Here is an 18,688-nt window from a genome sequence, read left to right as displayed (position 1 = left end):
TATTTGTTTGGCGATTTTCGACCCGAACTCGGCCGATGGTCAGCAGTACAAGTCAGTATAGGATCAAGGAGGAGTGAAGAGTGATCGAATTGTGTATCTTGACGCCGAAGCCTTGTCGTCCTTATATAGAGGAAGATAGTTATAACTGCCTATGACAATTGGCAACAACTGGCATAGAGTGAGAGGAGTAGTTGAAATGTATCTAACGGTCTTGTAAGTGTTTCGTGGACAATATTCGTTATAGGGTAGAGGGTGTACATGATCAATGGCGTACGCAAAGTTACCGGATATATGTGGATTTGGACTGGACCTAGGAGGATTAGGCTTAGGGATGGAAATGAGTCGAGTCGAACTTGCTTAAGCTCGACTCGACTCATCTCATTTATTTAACGAGCTTAATTTTCAACTCAAGTTCGACTCATTTGGTTCATGAACTTAGTTCAACGAGTTAATTATCGAATCGAGTCTCGGATTATTTTCGAGTTGGTTCGGTTCATCGCCAGTCCTAGTATAAACATACTATCATATATGAAATAGTGGTTTGATACTTAGATCAACCAACCAATGCTTTCATTTTGTGTGATAAAGTTGTAGTGTTATATTGTGTTTCATTTAGATAATATTGAAATGTGGATTTGAATTGTCCACATATATTAATATATGATACTCACTAATCACTATGAAAAAACATATACATTGTGTATAAGAGCTATCTCTTATAACAACTTTTTATTGGTCTCATATACAAAAAAACTTACTATTATATATATTGAGTTGCTCATGAACCAAACGATTCGAACTATATATAGTTCAAGTTCGACTTATTTATTTAACGAGCTTAATTTTTAACTCAAGTTCGACTCATTTGGTTCATGAACCAAGTTCAACGATAGGGATGGCAGAAAAACCCAAACCCGTGAGACCCACCCGAACCCAAACCCAAGTCAACGGGTGAAACCCGAATTGACTGGGTTTGGGTTTGGGTTTGGGTTTGGGTGACACCCGAAAATATGGGTGTGGGTTTGGTATCACTCAAACTCACACCCGAAACCCATATACCCACCCGAAACATGTTAAAATTACCTAAATACCCACACACACACACACACACACACATATATATATATATATATATATATATATATATATATATATATATATATATATATATAAGTGTAAAAGTAAAATTAGGTTTTTCACAAACCACAAACCAAAATTGTGTTTGAATTTTGCTTGAAAGTTGGAAGAACTTAATTTTGGTTTAGTTGTAATTTAATTTCTTGAAAGACTATTTTGTAATTTTAAACCTATGTTTTTGCTAAGTGATTGACAATATGTTTAAATTCCATTGTTTTTGCTTAAATTTACCTTGTTTTGCTTAAATTTGCAAAGTAGTACAAAATGTGTTGTGGGTTTGAGTTTGGGTGTAAAAAACCCTAACCCAATGGGTGTGGGCGTGGGTGTGGTTTTGCCACCCGAACAGATTTGGGTTTGGGTTTGGGTTTGGGTGTTGATTTCGGGTATGGGTTTGGTATCACTCAAACCCGCACCCGTGGGCGCCCATTGCCATCCCTATTCAACGATTTAATTATCGAATCGAATCTCGAACTATTTTCGAGTTGGTTTGGTTCATTGTCAGCCTATATCATTAAGAAAGATAACTTATCAAAAAATAAAAATAAAATACAGAAGACAATTGATCATATTTAATCAATGCATCATTAAATAAAAATTCAAGTCTATTACCTAAATTATCCTTTACAACTGAAGTTTATCTAGCTCAACTAACAATATCAATATCTTTACACTCCAATTAGGTTTGAATCAAAAGTTTCACAGCTGTGTTGTGTGTGAGTTTCATATAGCGTTTTCCACTTCGTCTACAAAAAGAAGAAAAAGAATTAGTCTTTAGAAATATTTTTTTGTTAGAAACCAACTTAGTGCATTTTATTCATGAAAAGTCTCACAAGACAAGGCAGGTCAAAATAAAATATAGTGCTACTAGCAATTGATCGAAACGTCATAAACTCATACTCCTTCCGGACACATTTATAAGCAAATTTGACTTATAAATGTGTCTGGAGGAAGTAGCTAAGAAGTGAACAACTCAATTGACTTGTCTCCTAATAAAACTAACTTTAACAATAATTCCTTGCTGATTATGAGAGGCATTTTAGAGATATCATCAAAGTTAAGTACTAGTATATAAAATTTAATTTTACTTGTCAAAAAAAAAAAAATTAAAGTTATTTTTTTTTTTAAAAAAAAGACTATTAAAAATGATTTAAAGTAGGAGAGAAATTGTTAAGGTTTACTCACTCCGTCCCAAAATATAAGTAAAAGTTGGTAATAAAAAAAGTGAGTTAATATTTTTTTATTGCTAAAAAAAGAGAGTTAACTTCACTATATTTATGTTAGAAAGTGTAACTCCTCCTTACATGTTTATTTTTGCAATAACTCCAATCGAGCACTGAATATATGAATACAGGCCGGCGTACTCAGTAAGCATCAAAGCACCAGTGGTCTAGTGGTAGAATAGTACCCTGCCACGGTACAGACCCGGGTTCGATTCCCGGCTGGTGCAAAATTTTGAGCGGTGATGAAATTTGTGCTTAAATGTAGTGACGGGATCACTACTATCGTTTACTTAGGTTGCGAAAATTGGCACATCTGAGCTCTTTTTTTCCTTAATATTTTTCATCATCATTATTCTTCTCTTATCAAACTTTGTTTTATTCTTTAGCTATCATAAGTTCATTTTTCATCATCATTATTTGATTACACTTATCCCCAATAATTAAAGAGTGTTACGTAATTTTTCACAACCCACCTTTCAACAAATGTGCATGCTTAGTTGGTTGAATTCGAGACAGATCCTGTCCTGTTTAAATTGCACTGGAGGTGGTCCAGTTTAATCCACACCTTCCAATTTGTTTTATTTGAATGAACAGTAGATGGCAAACAATAAATGGAAGGCTAAGATTCAACAGGAGGAAAATTGGACTTGAGAGGATCTCCTTTCGTTGAATTCCATATACATATATAAAGGAGTTAAGATCCTCTCAATTTCTAATTTTTTCCATGCAAAAGTGTGACATTAAGTAAGACCTTTAAAAAGTATCCAAGTCGTTAGCATTTTCCATTATATAATTATAAACATATGTCGTCATTGGTCCTCTTAAGAAAACTAATTTTCAAATATCTTTTTATTTATCAATAGAAAAATATGTTCTACTCATAGATTATATATAAATTAGAGTATCTTAGGTAGACTGATGTGAATTCGATTAAAATATCACACCAATAATCTTGATGTGTGGAGCAAATATGATTAAGCAACCAAATACGTGAGAACGACAATAGTAATCAAACCAAAAGATAAAACGGCGAAGAAATTCAATATGAAAAGTGTTTCCCAAGGTGACGAATCAATTCCAACCCTAGTGTTAGCCCAAGAGAAGTTCTCTTTTAACCCTACTCTTTTGTTGGCTTTAGAAACCCTAAAATCCCTTTAAAAAGTCAGAAAATGCACAACCTATATTTAGGCTCGCGCGCTGTACCTGGGCGCGGCCTCCCTCGTTTGGGCGTGAACAGAAAGATTAGAAAGAGAGTCAAAAGTAAGTTTCTAGAGAGAGATGCTCTCCATTCTCTCTAGAAATTAGGGTATTTGGTTACACAATGTTTGAGCGCCGCATCCCCTCTAGTAGGGATCTCTCCTCCCGCCATCGGAGTTGATCCTCTCCAGAATGGAGTTTGCCCCCTCTCCAGTGGAGATTCCTCTCCCATGTATGTGGTTTTTTTTCTTCTTTCTTTGTTTCTGTTGTTTTCGGGATTTAAAAAACCGTTAAAAAATAATTTTTACAGCCACCGAAGAGATTACTGGGTTGAGTCGCGGACTAGGTCGCTCTCTTTAAGATGTTTCGTGGCACTGCCCAAAATTGTGCAAGCAGACTATCAACCACGCCGTCCCCAAGATAAAACAGCCCAGTTTCAACTGTATACCGATATGCTACTGCACGGTAGAAATCGGTCAAAGAATACACCTTCTTGAATGGTACTACAATACCACTCGAATTTATGCTACGACATCAATCTATTACTCATCGGTGATTCAGTGGTACTACAATACCACTCAGATTGATGCTACAACCTCAATCTATGAATCAACGGAACTACGATACCACATGTGGTACTACAATACCACATGTATTGATGATACTACAATATCTATCAATATAATGACACTGAGGTCATTCCAATATGGTACTAAGACCATTCTTAAATCAAAGGGATAATGGTGCAATGACCATTCTTAATTTGAAGGAACTAGTGATTCTTATATCACTTTTAAAATAAATTAATACTAATATTACTATTAGTATCCTTAAGGCACTTATGCTGATATAAATCAACAAACGCTACTGGTTTAATAAAAGATTAGTAACAATTGATCATAAAATCAATTAGAAATATCCAATTAGTTATTATGGACTGAATGTACTTAAGCATGATTTCAACTAAAAAATAGAGAAAAGTTTTGCTAAAATCATAAGTCTCGCAAAATAATAGAACAAACTGGAAAGTAGACATCAAGATTAAATTCAACATTAGAAAAGGTCCATATTCAGCATTAAGTTCTAAAATGTAAATTCATAGTATAATACTCCCGAAAATTAGACCCAACAATCATACTAGAGTTCGGTCCCTAATAGTGATCATCCATTGTTTGTTTGAAAAACAAAATAAAACTAGCATACCTTGAAGTCTGCCATCACCGCTAGCAACTAGCTTCAACTCTTTGGATGAACATGGCTCCAAAACCAATTAAACAAAATATTGAAATGTTTATCACGTAGTCACTTGACCATGTATCTACAACTTGATTGTACAAATTATAATTGCTCCAACCTATGTTCAACCATCGACTAAGGATAAATGACTTTCATAATTTTTTAACCTTGAAATATGATATGCATCATTTTTTTTAGAAGCTTTCCGTGTCTCACTTAAGGGCTGAGATGTATATGCATATATACATATATTTTCTTAGTGAAGCAATCAATTAGAATTATTCTCCCATAAATTAACAGTTACAAAATGATGGAAAATAAATCACAATAAATTAAATAAATAAATAGTATGTCCATCAAAGTGTAGGACTTAATTTATTTATTTTCACAAAATACACACTAGTATGCTACAACACACTAGTATGTTCTAATACTCGATATGAGACTCAATTTTATTTTCAATTCACACACCAATGTGAACTTTTGTTCCAACAATTTTGTTACTTCTTCATCTCTATTGTCTCCATTCCTTGTTTCACCACCAACATCCATAAGGTTCAAGCCTCCCTCCAAGAACAACCACCACTCTATCCTTGCACGAATCAATCATTGTGATGTGCTTTCAAATCGAAACCCAGCCTCACTAGCCAATCATTCGGAGCTCTGTGGCTATGGGAGAAGGCCACCACTGGAGCCACCGCCATCAGAAGAAATGAAATTTCTGAGAGTTTGTGTTTGTGTTTGTGGATCTGTTGTTTTCATTGTGGTGTATTGTTTTTATGTATTCTGTATTGTGTGTTTAAGTATAGTCAATTTTAAGATTGCTCTCATGGTGTTTGATGTAAAGCCTCAAAGAAGAATGAATGTAATGGAAAATATTTTGAGCAAGGATCTAATAGTGGCAGTAGCAAACCGGTCTTTTTTCTTCTCCACTCAACAAATGAATCCTTCACATATGGTGAGTTTAACCAATTTTGAGAACCCGTATAGTCGATCTGCGCGTCCACAAGTCAAAGAAATGATCCGTAATTGGATAGATTTAAAGACTGTGGTTCTTCAACCCACTTATCACTTGTTGAAGAAATTTGTTTGGGTGCTTGGATTAAGTTATTGGCTTGGTAATGCTCTATTGGTTTATATTTTCTCATAGTTTATTGATACTTAAATCTTAGTTGGCTTAATTGTTTGTGTTGTTTTTAGAATGTGGTTGAGGAATGTCCTAACACATTGTTTCTCTCTATGTTTGTACTTCATTTGTTTTATCTAATGCAAAATGATATTTCTATCAAAAAAAAAATTAGAAAGAGAAATCTTGTGTTTCTATATTTTTTTTTTGGATGTACTTCAATTAGAAAGAGAAATGACAAATGTGGGTGTGAGATATTTGTTGGTGATATTGACTAGTATGCGTATGCTACTTATTGAAAGGTTCATGCAGTAATTTTTCTAATAATTATTCTTCTCATAAAATTTATTTATCTTAATTTGTACTATTCTCAATTAATTATCATGTAAAATGATAAACTTTAACATACAAATATGAGTCATTTTAATTTTAGCACTTGTAATTTTTATTTATTTATTTATTTATTTATACCCTTGTAATTTTAGAAAACATGTGATAATTTTTTTATAATAAAAAATGTTGAGGTGTTTAACTTTCATTGACATGTCACGTCATGGCCGTATTAGTCATGCTGATTGTGCAATATTTATTATTAATTTTTTTAAAGAAATTACTGAATCATTTAATCATTTAGAAATCCGAAGTTCAAACCTTTATCTCAAATTCATAACAAAAAAAAGTCATCACAAACCTTCAGGAATGAAATAATGAGGTTCAATTCAAGAATGTGTTTAATTTGCTTTAATACATTTCCAATTTTGAATCACCCTTCATAAACCTTCAAAAGCATGGTTCAACAACAAAATGAAATACAACATATCTAAATTGATTCTTCATTTTCACCACTAGAACGAACAATAACTTGAAATGACTAAAAAAAAAAATCAAAATTAAAATTGGGGAGAAAAATGAACCCTAAAGAATGGAAACAACTGTTAAATATGTTTGGATCTCATCCCCAAAAGTTAGCTCAAAGGGTGAGGTTGCCCTCACATATTTATACACTTAATCGCCCGGGAACCTAAACAATGTGAGACTTCAAACAACTCCAACAACACAACAACATATTCAACAACAACTTCTTTGAATTTCTTAGGTAAATCTTCAATCAATTCCTTCTCTTCTTTCAATCAACTTCCGCAGACAAGATTAATTAAAGTTTTTATTGTTATATTGTAGTAGCTACTAGCTAATTATAATTATACACGGTGGCATTCTACTTTTCATACTCTTCTAAAAAAAACACTGTAGTATCTAAGACCGTTAAATCTAATTAAAAGGTAAGAGTTTTTTTTTTTGAAGTGAGTGAAAATATAAGTGTAACAATATATTACGAATAAAAATAATATTATAGGCTTTGAAGTAAGTTAAATATTATTTTTCAACCTAAATATATAATGTTATTCTCATAAGTGTGATATATCTGAATTGGACGTTACAATAATGCTTCTAAAATTAAAAGAAAAAAAGATAATCTAAATAACATTCTTTGTTGTTGTACCATCATCTTAAAATACAATATCATAAATGCAAGGTTCACAAAATTGGAAAAAGAAAAAAAATTATTAGGTACCGTTACAATAACTAACCATCTTACAAAATTATGGCTCTAAATCCCATTTCCACACCCACTTACATTCGTGATCAACACACTTATGAATATAATACTCATTCCAAATGTTTGTACAATCAGCATCACTTGCACAGAAAATATGTTCTGCAATGAAAAAATATAATAAAATAATGTTGCTAAAATATTATAAAAGATTTTCTACAAAAATATGAAGTAAATAAGGAAAATTGAAAATGATGAAAGAAAGGCTTACCACCACCAACTTTTATTGCGACAAGGAACAAAAGAAATAGAATCATAGCATAAATAAATTTGAGAACTTCAGTCATATTTTTTCTTCTTTGCATGTAAGAAAATAGAATATGAATTGATCTTTTTATAGTGTTTAAAGTAATATTCAAGCTCTCCTAAAAACAATTAAATAGTTTTTAGCACATATAAAATTGTAAATACCTTTCATAAAGTTATAATCATTATAATGTATCTTTAAAATATATCAGTGTATTTTGTTTGTCTCCTTAGCACATCTAGTAAGGAGTTCACAGAATAGTAAAGATAATTTTTAACCTTTCACTACAATAGAAGGAATTTTATTTTTTTAACCTTTCATTACTCCTAACTTTTCATGATAGTATGGGAAAAAGTTTCTTTTTGGACCATGGTAAAGTTGTTGTTGGAATAAAGCACCATGGGGTGAGATGATATTTGAACCGGTCGTCCAGAAATGATTTGTCTTAATTAGTGATGGTTCGGTTAAAATGAGCTGTTGAAGATGATGATGAGATGGTTTTTCGGTCTTTATGGCGGAAAAGATACTTGTAAGATTGTTAGCACTCTAACGTTCAAGTCAATAATTAATTGAAAGAGGTAAAAATGAGTGAGTAATTGGAGGCACAAATATTTCATACCTAGGATTGATGTATGAATGCTTATATATATATATATATATATATATATATATATATATATATATATATATATATATATATGGGATATATATATATATATATATATATATATATATATATATGAGAATATTAGAGTTTTACAATATAGTGGGACCCCCGTGTGTAAAGGATCAGTCACATATAATACCTGAATTGTCCTTTGCATGGAGCACGTTTGGGTGTTTGGCCTCTATCCGTGCTCGTTGTTTTAGTTCCGTGGTCGTTGCGCCACATGATTGATCTTATCCCATTTTGACGGGCCTTCAAGTGTGTTGGGCTTTTAGCCGATCCGGAACAGTTGCCCCCCAAGTCTTTGTTATGGGGATAGTAATGAGTTGAATCTTCGTCCGTTGTAATTCTATCTGTGCTTCATCATGGTCCTATAGATATTTCAGAGAATATATAAGTATAAGGTTTTCGAATAAGTCGTTCGTCATAATTAGTAGCTCAATTGGTAGTGGAAATGAATTGAACATGTACTTGAACCCTAGGGTATGTGGTTCGTTTCCCTCGAAAGAAAAAAAAAACTCTATTTAGACACTAAACCATTGCTAACTACTTTGTAGCGTTTGTTTTTGGCTATTTAGCGTCCGCTTGTGTCCGACGCGAAGTTTGGTTGTAGTGAGAAATGTTTCCATGTATCAATTAAAATAATTCTATGGCAAACCATATGAGCCAAAAAATGAATTAAATGTCATACATTAAAAGTATAAAATCTGTCCACAAGCCCTAGTTCATCAATTGACAAAAATGCGAAAATTGTTAGGTTGGACGTTATGATCGGGGTTTGAACCCCGACTTCTTCACTTGTGTGTGTGAGTTTAATGACTTTGTCATTTCATCTATCTACCATAAAAAGTTATAAAATATCTTTGCAATGAAAGAAATTAAGCAATTATTTCAACAATTTAACCCAACCATTAAAATACACAAAAATATATTTGTATGTGAAAGAGAAATTTTCCCTATATGAGATTATATATTTTCTGCACTCTTTTTTTTTCCTTTTTGGTTTATAACCCTCTGGTTCCTAGGGGGAAAGGGTCCTAGTAGTTCAGAGTTCGGTCGCGAGGTAAGTAATGTCTGGCCAAGAAATTGTTCCACCCAGGAATCGAACTCGGGTTCTCCCGGAATCCATTATTTTTAGTGAAGCTCATTAACCACTTGAGTCCAATGACTTGATTATTTTATGCACTCTTTTGAAAACAAGAATCTTCATGAAACTTTGTAAGTATTAACATGCAGTGCATAAATTGCATCAATGTAAATTGCTAATTAAATTAAAGAGTTAAGAGATTATAAAGAACGACACCGAATTTATAGTTTCTTCTGAATATGCAATTTTATAGTTTATGGGGCATGTTACCTACCGAATCTTCCGTATACAAATAAAACAGCAAGTCAGCAACCGACTTGTCCACAAATTCTAGCTCAACTGACAGAAATATCGAAATTATTAGTGTCGAACGTTATGACCGGAGTTTGAAACCAGGTCACTCCACTTTGTGTGCGTGAGTTTTCAATGGCTTTGCCATTCGTCTATCAACAAACGACTCCACCAATAGAATAACCTCAAAAGAATCAGATTCCGTAAACAACATTGAGGAAGAATGGAGGGAAAAGCCTACTGAGGTAATAAAATTTGCTTCGAAAAATAAAAGCAGCACAACGGGCAATGTCACAAAATGTTTGCCGGAGTGAACAAATATAGGTACGTATATTTTGTGACAAATATGTTTTTTTGAAGAAGCTAAATTAGCCCACCCAAATTGGCGTCAGAAAGAATCGAACCTCAGACCTCAAGAGGAGCACACTCTCAGGTCCCAAGCCAATACCAATGCACCAACCCAAGTGAATTTTTGTGACAAATATGTTAAAGTAAGACGTACCGAAACGTGTACGGGTTCAAGAAAAAGGATCTCAAGAATATTGGGTAGCTTTCATTAAACCCAACAAAATACTTTATGAAATGGGAGGGGTCCCTAAAAATATAGCTATAATTAAGGCTATTTCAATAGCGGCATCCAAAATGCCTATAGGAACAAACTCAATATTTCATAATAATCATTAGAACGAAAGAGATCTTTAGTTTGAAAAAAATGACAATTGTTTTTTTTTTTTAAGACTGAATATTTTTTATTTCAACATTTTGACCTAAAGATAAAAAAAAAAAATAATGATTCAACGTCAAACTTATTTAGTATTTAATTAATAAAATTAAATTTTATTATCATTTTTTATTTATTTTTGCATTTGTACTTTCTTTTAATAGAAAGACCTTATTTAGTGAAAATATTATCCTTGTTTTTGTTTATGTTTTAGACTGGAACAAATTACTATAATTCAACCTCGCATACCGATCAATCGACATTTTTTACAAATTTTACGATTAGAGGCTCTTACTTTCATTATTTGAACTCCTTAACTTAAACTTAATGCAGAATCTATTTACTAGAAAGAAAATAGGGTTTCCTAAATTTTTAAGTTATAATTGTTTTTCCTAAAAAACTATATTTTGTATGAGTTTTCCGGTAACAATTTTAAATCGGAACACTCCTATGAAAGTGTACTGGTATGCATTTCGACACTTACTTTCTTTTTTTTCCTTTTCTCAAACCGGCACACTTTTTCTGAAATGGGTAGAATTATTTTTATTTTTTTATAGTTTTACTTTCTATATGAGGACATATTCATCCTTTCAATTTTAAATGTTAAGATATAAAGATAAATGTTGGGGTAGGAAAAAAAAATTCTATAAATATTTTGGTGGCCCAGTCCAATCTCCCCACACAGTGTGAGATGGTTTGTTCTATATTCACTATATGATTGAATATTGTTAGAAGACAACAAGAAACTCCTTCATCCCTATGATCTTAAACACCTTCTCAATCAATTACCTTCAATTTCTTTTGAATCTTGATAGAGTTAGACTAATTAATTAAATATTTTCTTCAATAGAATTTATCTTTATTGATAGTTGAATTTTTATTTGAAATGTTGGGTTTCTTATATCCTTTGAACCTTTTAGTCTTAATTATTTAGTTGGGCTTCTTTTAGCCCATTTAGGTTGTTTACTTGTTATCCATTTATGAGCACTATATATAATGGGATTTTCTTTTCACGCCTCCTAAAATTTCTTACGCACCTCCTGAAATTACCTAACTAACCCCCACGTTTTCTAGGATGCGAGTATTTTTCGCACTCTAAGTAGACAGTGGCAATATTTTTAATTTTTAACTCAAACCCAGCGTCTACACCCCCTTAGACGAAAAAAGAGAGTTCACATTCTAGAAAGCGAAACTAGAGTTCTATCTAGAAAACAAATTCTTTTTTGGTTTAACTACACATTTTGTCCCTTACGTTTATTTTAGGTTTCAATTTGGTCTCTTACGTTTAAAAAGTATCAAATTGGTCCCTTACGTTTATTTTAAGTTTCAAGTTAGTCTTTTCCGTCAATTTTGTCATCTAGGGGTGCAGACGTTGAGTTTGAGTAAAAAATATTGTCACTCGCTATGTAGAGTGTGAACTGAAACACGATTCGCTATTTAGAGTGCGAACTCAGTTTACACTTTAACTAGTGTACCTTATAAAAATGTGGTCACTATCTTATATCATATTTTAATTTGCCACTGCAGCGGTTGTGACATTATCGATCAATCACAAACACCGTAAATAGCTATACTGAATTGTTACTTTATTTGATATGACCAGTTTACATTTATACTTGCGATAGACATGTATCAAAGTTACAAGACTTGATAAGTTTGACAGCAAATAGAAAATTAGGTGCATGAATGGTTCACTGATAGATTATTGGCAAGTGCACCAATTATCGTCAAACAGTAAAATATCGATCCACGGAGATTGACTTACTTTACACAACAGAACCGAACCGATGACTTACTAATAAAATTTGTAACATGATTGGGGGAGAAATAGTTCATAGATGTTTTTATCAAACTTTGGATATTAGATTTTGGTTTAACAAAAGATGAAAAGTGATTGATACTCCTAGAATTCACGAATTTCATAGTAATTGGTAACAAGATGACTTCTAATGAATTAATCCTTTGTGCTAAAGATAGGTTAATCACAATGATGAAACCCAATCTCTTGGTAATTTCATCCTCTCTATCAATCATGAATTCCAAATCTCTAAGGTAATTTCATGATTGATTGAGGTTTTAAGATCATTAATCTCAACATCACAACCAATTAACTTCAAATCTCTAAGAAACTAATCAATTTCTCAAACAACCTAGATCAAGATCCAATTTCAATTCTCAAAGTAAATTGCATCATAAATCATCTCAAATGTAAACATATAAGAGAAGCATTAAACTCAAAGTTATTTGATTAACACAAATTCTCAATTCATTACAAAATCAAAGACAAGCTACATGGTTCAATTACAAGGAAAAAGCTTCATCATAGAGAATCAATCAACAAGAATTTAGTTCCTCATTCTTACACTTGAAGGTGAAATCATGATAGAAATTGATTCCATGGAGAAGAATTGGAAGGATCCTAACTCAATCTTGCATCCAGAATCCAAGGAAGAATAGCTCCAAGCAGGGGCGGACCCAGACTTCAATTACCGGTGGGGCTAACATTTTTGCTCAAAGAACTAAATTATATTACATTTAATAAAAAGGTACACTAAAAATAGTTGTCGCAACTAAATTTACAAAGAAAATAGCCTATCCGCCATTTGTTGAAAATGAGCTAAAATTACATCATTATCAATGGTTCTCAGAACATCTCTTTCTATATAAGTTACTAGACGATCATTTAACCATTGATCGGCCATCTTGTTACTCAATACACTCTTCACATATGATAGTACTGCTGTACAGACACAACAAGAAGCACTTAAAGTGCCACAAAGGGACAAGGCAAAGGAAACAAAAGCACACAAAAACATAACAAGATTCCACGTTCAATAAGACAATAACCAATGTTCATTTTTGCTGCTATACACTACAACATATTCTTCATCCTTTCTCTAGTACCCTTCTTCCCTATTTCATTTCATAACTCTCAAATTCTCATCTTTTAGGGTTTAATTAAATATTTCCCCACTTATGGAAATCCTTCAAAGTTCCAACCCAAACTCAAATTCAAATTCAACACTCACTTTCCATATAAAATCCATAAGATTATTCAAAAATCAGTTTCTTATATTGTGAAATGTTGTTATAATTTCTTTCTTGTGATAGACTTTCTTACCGGATCTGATTCTGTCGAGGCAGTTCGTCGTGGTGGTGGTCGTGCGTACGCGGTCCGCCGGTGGTGGTGGTGGTGGTGGTGGTGGTGCGTTAAGTGTGCGGTTCGTCGGTGGTGGTGGTCGATGAAGCGTTCAGCGTGCGGACGGTGCGGTCATGAGTCTTTGTCGTGAAAGAAGAAAGAGAAGTTTGTGTGGTGATGACTTTGACTGAGGGTATAAGAGTAATTTTCTGTATTTTTTTTTTTTTTTTAATTGGACTGCGCTGGTGTGGCTATAGCCACACCAGGCCTTACACAGGCCCGCCCCTGGCTCCAAGATTCCATAATACTCTTTCTCTTCAATTCTTGCACCAAAATTCGTAACCCTTTTCCATTGGAATGATTCGCCTTTTATAGATCTCGAAAACAGGGCTGAAATGGGTCACTTGATAGCAAATTTCACCCCAGGCGCAGGTTTTTCTGCCCTAGGCGTAGAAATTTCACCCCAGGCGCAGATACAACAGCTTCAGCTTTCTGACAGCAAAAATTTCCCCCCAACCCAACCGCTGAAAATTTCGCCCCAAGCGAAATTACAGACTTTCACCCAATTTTGATCCATTTTTCTTCCTTTTCAAGTAGCTTCAATAACCATGTAATTATCATTTATTCCAAAGCTTAAAACCATCAAATTGTCCTTCAAAGTCCCTTGAATTAAGTCACTTTTAATGTGTAATAACAGAGTTATCATTCACACTTTAACTTGCGAACTATGTTTCATTCAAAGTTATTTCATGGAAGATGAGAGAAGAATGAAGAGGACAAAAAAATTGATTTTTATAAGGTTCGCATCCTTGAATATTGAGAATGCAGTTTGCAGTTTACTATCTAGAAAGCGAACTCAGTTTGTAGTTTGCTATCTAGAAAGTGAACTCTTTTTTCCCCAACTTTTTCTTTTTACACACTCAATTTCTAAGTAACGAGAGAGGTAAACTTGGATTATCGAGCGCTGGCAAGTAAGCCGAAGGTGTGAAAAGTAAAACTTATATATAATATATATGTAGTGTTTGTGACCTTTCAATCGAACAATGAAATCCAATATTTTTTTTCTTTATTTCCCTTTCTCCATATCATCACACCAAATTTTGCTTTATTATTTAGCTATTACTATTTTTATTTTGAACGGATTTAGCTATTACCACCGACAACAACAATAGTAGCTTCTAATCTTGTGAACTGTGATGTTAAGTTCATTATGAGACAAACAAATGAAGTTGCTCATAAGTTTGTCGGGACGGCTACATCTCTAGCTAGTTTTCATAATCTTATCGTTATATCATCTTGTATTTACAATATTATTATTAATGAAATGAGATAAGCATTTTTCCATAAAAAAAACAATAGTAATTAGTTGTAATTCTCCCATCGAAGCAGGCAACCACATATTTTATTTTTTGGGTCCTCCACTAAATAAAATACAGTATGCAAACCAAGTGCTTATGAGAGTTATTTGCTTGCATAGCTGGTGTCTTTTCTTTTCAGTGCATCACAATGCTATTAAATCTTTCTTTGTCTGCACTGAATCTCTTAAGAATTTTTAATAAAGAAAACAAAATTTGTCATCTCTCTCTCTATATATTTTTTAGAAATCCTCATTGAGTATGGTCTTTGGCTGGCCAATAAATATTCTAGAGTGTTTATACAATTTCATCTCTTTGAACTGACTACAAGACCAAGTCTCGTCTTCATCACATAGGCACACAAAGAAATGAAAGAACAATCATTGAATTCAATTACTTCTCAATTAAAATGCTTCCTAATAAATGAACTTAAATTCTCTTTTTAGGAATAAAACAGCATATTCACTCGAATCACTTAATAAATTCCCAGTAACATCTGGATGCAAAACAAATTTTGTAGGATTCAAATGAGTGACAAACTCTCGTTAAAAAGTTTAACATTGTTGCTATGGGAGGACTGACATAGAGAAATAATGTGACTATAGTCACACTAGAATTTTCAATTTTTAACATGTATATATACATGGATGCAGATTGAGTGCAGTCAGTAAGATGTTGACTGTTCGATTGAGATCAGATGAGGTTTTGAATACCGTTAATTTTAATGGATCTTGATCACATATTAAATTTGAACTGAGGCGTTCTGAAATGTTAGCAAGCGCGCATCTGTCATACCTTGAGATTGAGATTGATGTATGAATGCTTATATAGAATAATATTAAGGGTTTAATGTAGTGAGGTCCCCATGTGTAAAGGATCAACTATACATATCACATGGAGTGTCGTTTATCCAATGTGTACCTTTGGTCCATGCTAGAACTGCTATCGGGAGGGGGTTGAAACCACTTGATGCTAGAACTGATCCCCGAATCAGATTAGACGATACAGTTGACCGGATATTTGTGATGAAAAAAAAAAACTATACTTCTTCTTTTTTGGATAGATTTTTTTTTGTACAAGGATAGATTTTAACTATACTTTTTTTTTTTTTTGGTGATAACTATACTTTATTCTTGATGTAGGAAACAATAATTTAAATTAATTTTCACTATTAGTATTATGTAGGTTCACCATATCTATTAATAAACTATCGACACCGAAGCACAACAAAACTCAAGCACCAGAATTTTCTATTGCTATCGGAAAACTAGAAAAAGGAAGGAGGTTGATAAAGTCAAATTTGTAGCTTCGGCATATAATTTGTACTCCATTCGTCCCAAAATATAAGCAAATGGTCAATAAAAATTGATGAATTTGGTTTTAAATTTAGTCCAGATACATTCACTTTTGTTGACCCTTTTTTGCTTATATTTTGGGACGGAGGGAGTAGTTTATAAGCTCATTTTACTTAAATAGATCACTAACTTATAAAAACAAAATAGAGCACCTATTTTATAATTGTTTCGACTGATCCAAGCCCAAATATACGTGGCCTAACCGCTCTAGATTCGATCAAAAAATCACTCCTTCACGGAGGCTTTTTATGCAAGCCACCGGTAAAGGACACAATAATTATTGTACACTTCCTACGTATCGTGAATATGCACTCTTACACATTTACGGGATGTTAGATTCATCTCAACGGTTATCATCTTCTTTAAATTCATCTCAGTACACAATTAATTCACTTTTTACTTTCGCTCCACATTGATCATATATTGACCTAAACGTTAAAGTGCTGTAACATATTTTGCCGGTACTTTATCGACCGTACCTATATTCAATCACCATTGTAACGGTTTTGGATCTCACCATCGAAGTCATCTGATTTTGCCTGGTGTAGATCGATAACAATTTTTTTCACGAGTTTATTATTTTAGCAATTTTTTATATTTCAAGTAGCATTTTAATCTTATACTGTAATAACTAATGGTTTATAATTTGTTTTCTCACCTCTGAATATAAAATACGATGTTCTTTAATAACTAGGCTAATTATCACGAGGACAATTAAAAAAAACAATTCTGTATTTTTTTAGTAAATTCAACCACTAATTTATAACACTCAGTGACCACTACCGTTGGCGCTTACCAACCACAAACTGTGAGTATGTTAAACAAAACATCAAATACATGCAATTTTTTCTATTTCATGACTCATACTTTTTTTTTTTTTATAAAACAAATACATGCATTTATCTGTCTTATAGGGTTGATTAACTATTAATTTTTTGAAAGTAGGTTTGATTTATTTTATAGTACACACTAAAAAGTTATTAGTCAACAAAATGATAAAGACACTATTATCACCATAAATAATAAGATTCCAGGAACCTAAATGGACCTCCTTGCAAAAGATGCGTGCTGATGAACATTGGAATAAAAAGTCAATAGTAAATATAATTCCTTGGATAAGAGAGTAATAATGGAAAAGGACATTCATGGGACATTATTTTCAAAGTTTTCCATAAAACATTGTCCAAAAAAAAAAAAAAAAACGAATTCATCAAATAAAGAAAGAAATACAGTGTCCCGAAACACAAGTTAAGCTTGTTAATAAGAAAATATTTTTTGGAACTTGTGCATTATTCAACACCTTAAAAGTGTATAAGTTATTACAAACATTAATTTTATCTTTTCTTTCTATTTTAAATATGCTTACTAAGTGCTCTCAGGACACTGTTTATAACATGACCCATAAAAAAATCTTCTAAACTTTCCGCTACTCTCTGATTAATATATTTTTAACAGGGCCGGCCCTATATGGGTGTGCAAGGTGAGCCACCGCACAGGGCCTCAAACATTTAGGGCCTCTAATTGTTTATATCGGTCTATTAAAAAATTTATATATGTAAAAAAAATTAATGACTTTGTTACTACTAAAAATATTTTATAACTCAAAAAATAAAATATTTAATAAACACACTCTTAATTTTATAAATAACTTGCGGTTGATTGTAAAAAAAGAAGCAACATTACAAGAAAGTTTTTTTCCCCAAGAAAATGTAAAGTTGATAATGATATTATGTATTTTAATGTCATTGATTAAAATATGTCGCTTTTAGATGTTATTTACTATGATGACTATTTTTTATGTTATTTACAATTTAAATAGAGAATGACTTTTAAAAAAAATATTTTTATTAAAGATCCATTTTAAATTTCAAACAGGCCTCCAAATACTCGGGGCCGTCCTGAATTTTAATATTCATGATTATAAATAATTTCAAAAACCAAACCTTTTTTTTTTTTTGAAACAAAGGGGCCTAAGCCCACAAAAGCCAAACTATACTAATTTGTGGTAATAATACTAGCCACTCAAGGGCTACATAGGGTTTTATACTTATTAAAATTGAAACCATGAAGATTTTTTTGAAGTTTATTTAGTTAAAAATGTGACATAAAAATCATTTTAGGTTTGATAAAACTATTTAATAAATACGAAAACAATAAAATTTTATTAATTTGTTTTTTGAGAAAAACTTTGAGAAATCACTACAAAAAAAATGCTATTTAGCCACGGTCAAAATCGTAGCTAGAAGTGTCATTGACTGTGGCTAATAAAGTTTACCACGTAAATTTTGAGGGTGA

The 18,688-nt window shown here is 32.4% G+C and overlaps 1 long non-coding RNA gene and 2 other non-coding genes across 3 annotated transcripts; 2 read left to right on the top strand and 1 right to left on the bottom strand.

Moving 5' to 3' along the window:
• The first annotated feature begins 2,513 nt into the window (after positions 1 to 2,513).
• On the top strand, positions 2,514 to 2,584 carry TRNAG-GCC. Its single transcript has one exon. It is a non-coding gene; the product is annotated as a tRNA-Gly (tRNA).
• Positions 2,585 to 2,591: 7 nt separating this feature from the next.
• On the top strand, positions 2,592 to 2,678 carry LOC123882584. The gene has a single exon (XR_006799908.1). It is a non-coding gene; the product is annotated as a small nucleolar RNA snoR114 (small nucleolar RNA).
• A 4,744-nt stretch (positions 2,679 to 7,422) lies between these two features.
• Positions 7,423 to 7,911, bottom strand: LOC123924774. The gene is made up of 2 exons (XR_006814838.1): positions 7,743 to 7,911; positions 7,423 to 7,633 (listed from the first exon to the last, which is right to left on the bottom strand). It is a non-coding gene; the product is annotated as an uncharacterized LOC123924774 (long non-coding RNA).
• Positions 7,912 to 18,688: the final 10,777 nt, after the last annotated feature.

Source organism: Trifolium pratense, linkage group LG4, assembly GCF_020283565.1.
Source record: "Trifolium pratense cultivar HEN17-A07 linkage group LG4, ARS_RC_1.1, whole genome shotgun sequence".
NCBI lineage: Eukaryota > Viridiplantae > Streptophyta > Magnoliopsida > Fabales > Fabaceae > Trifolium > Trifolium pratense.
Note: the sequence above shows the minus strand (reverse complement) of the source record. Positions and strands in the feature narration are given on the sequence as shown.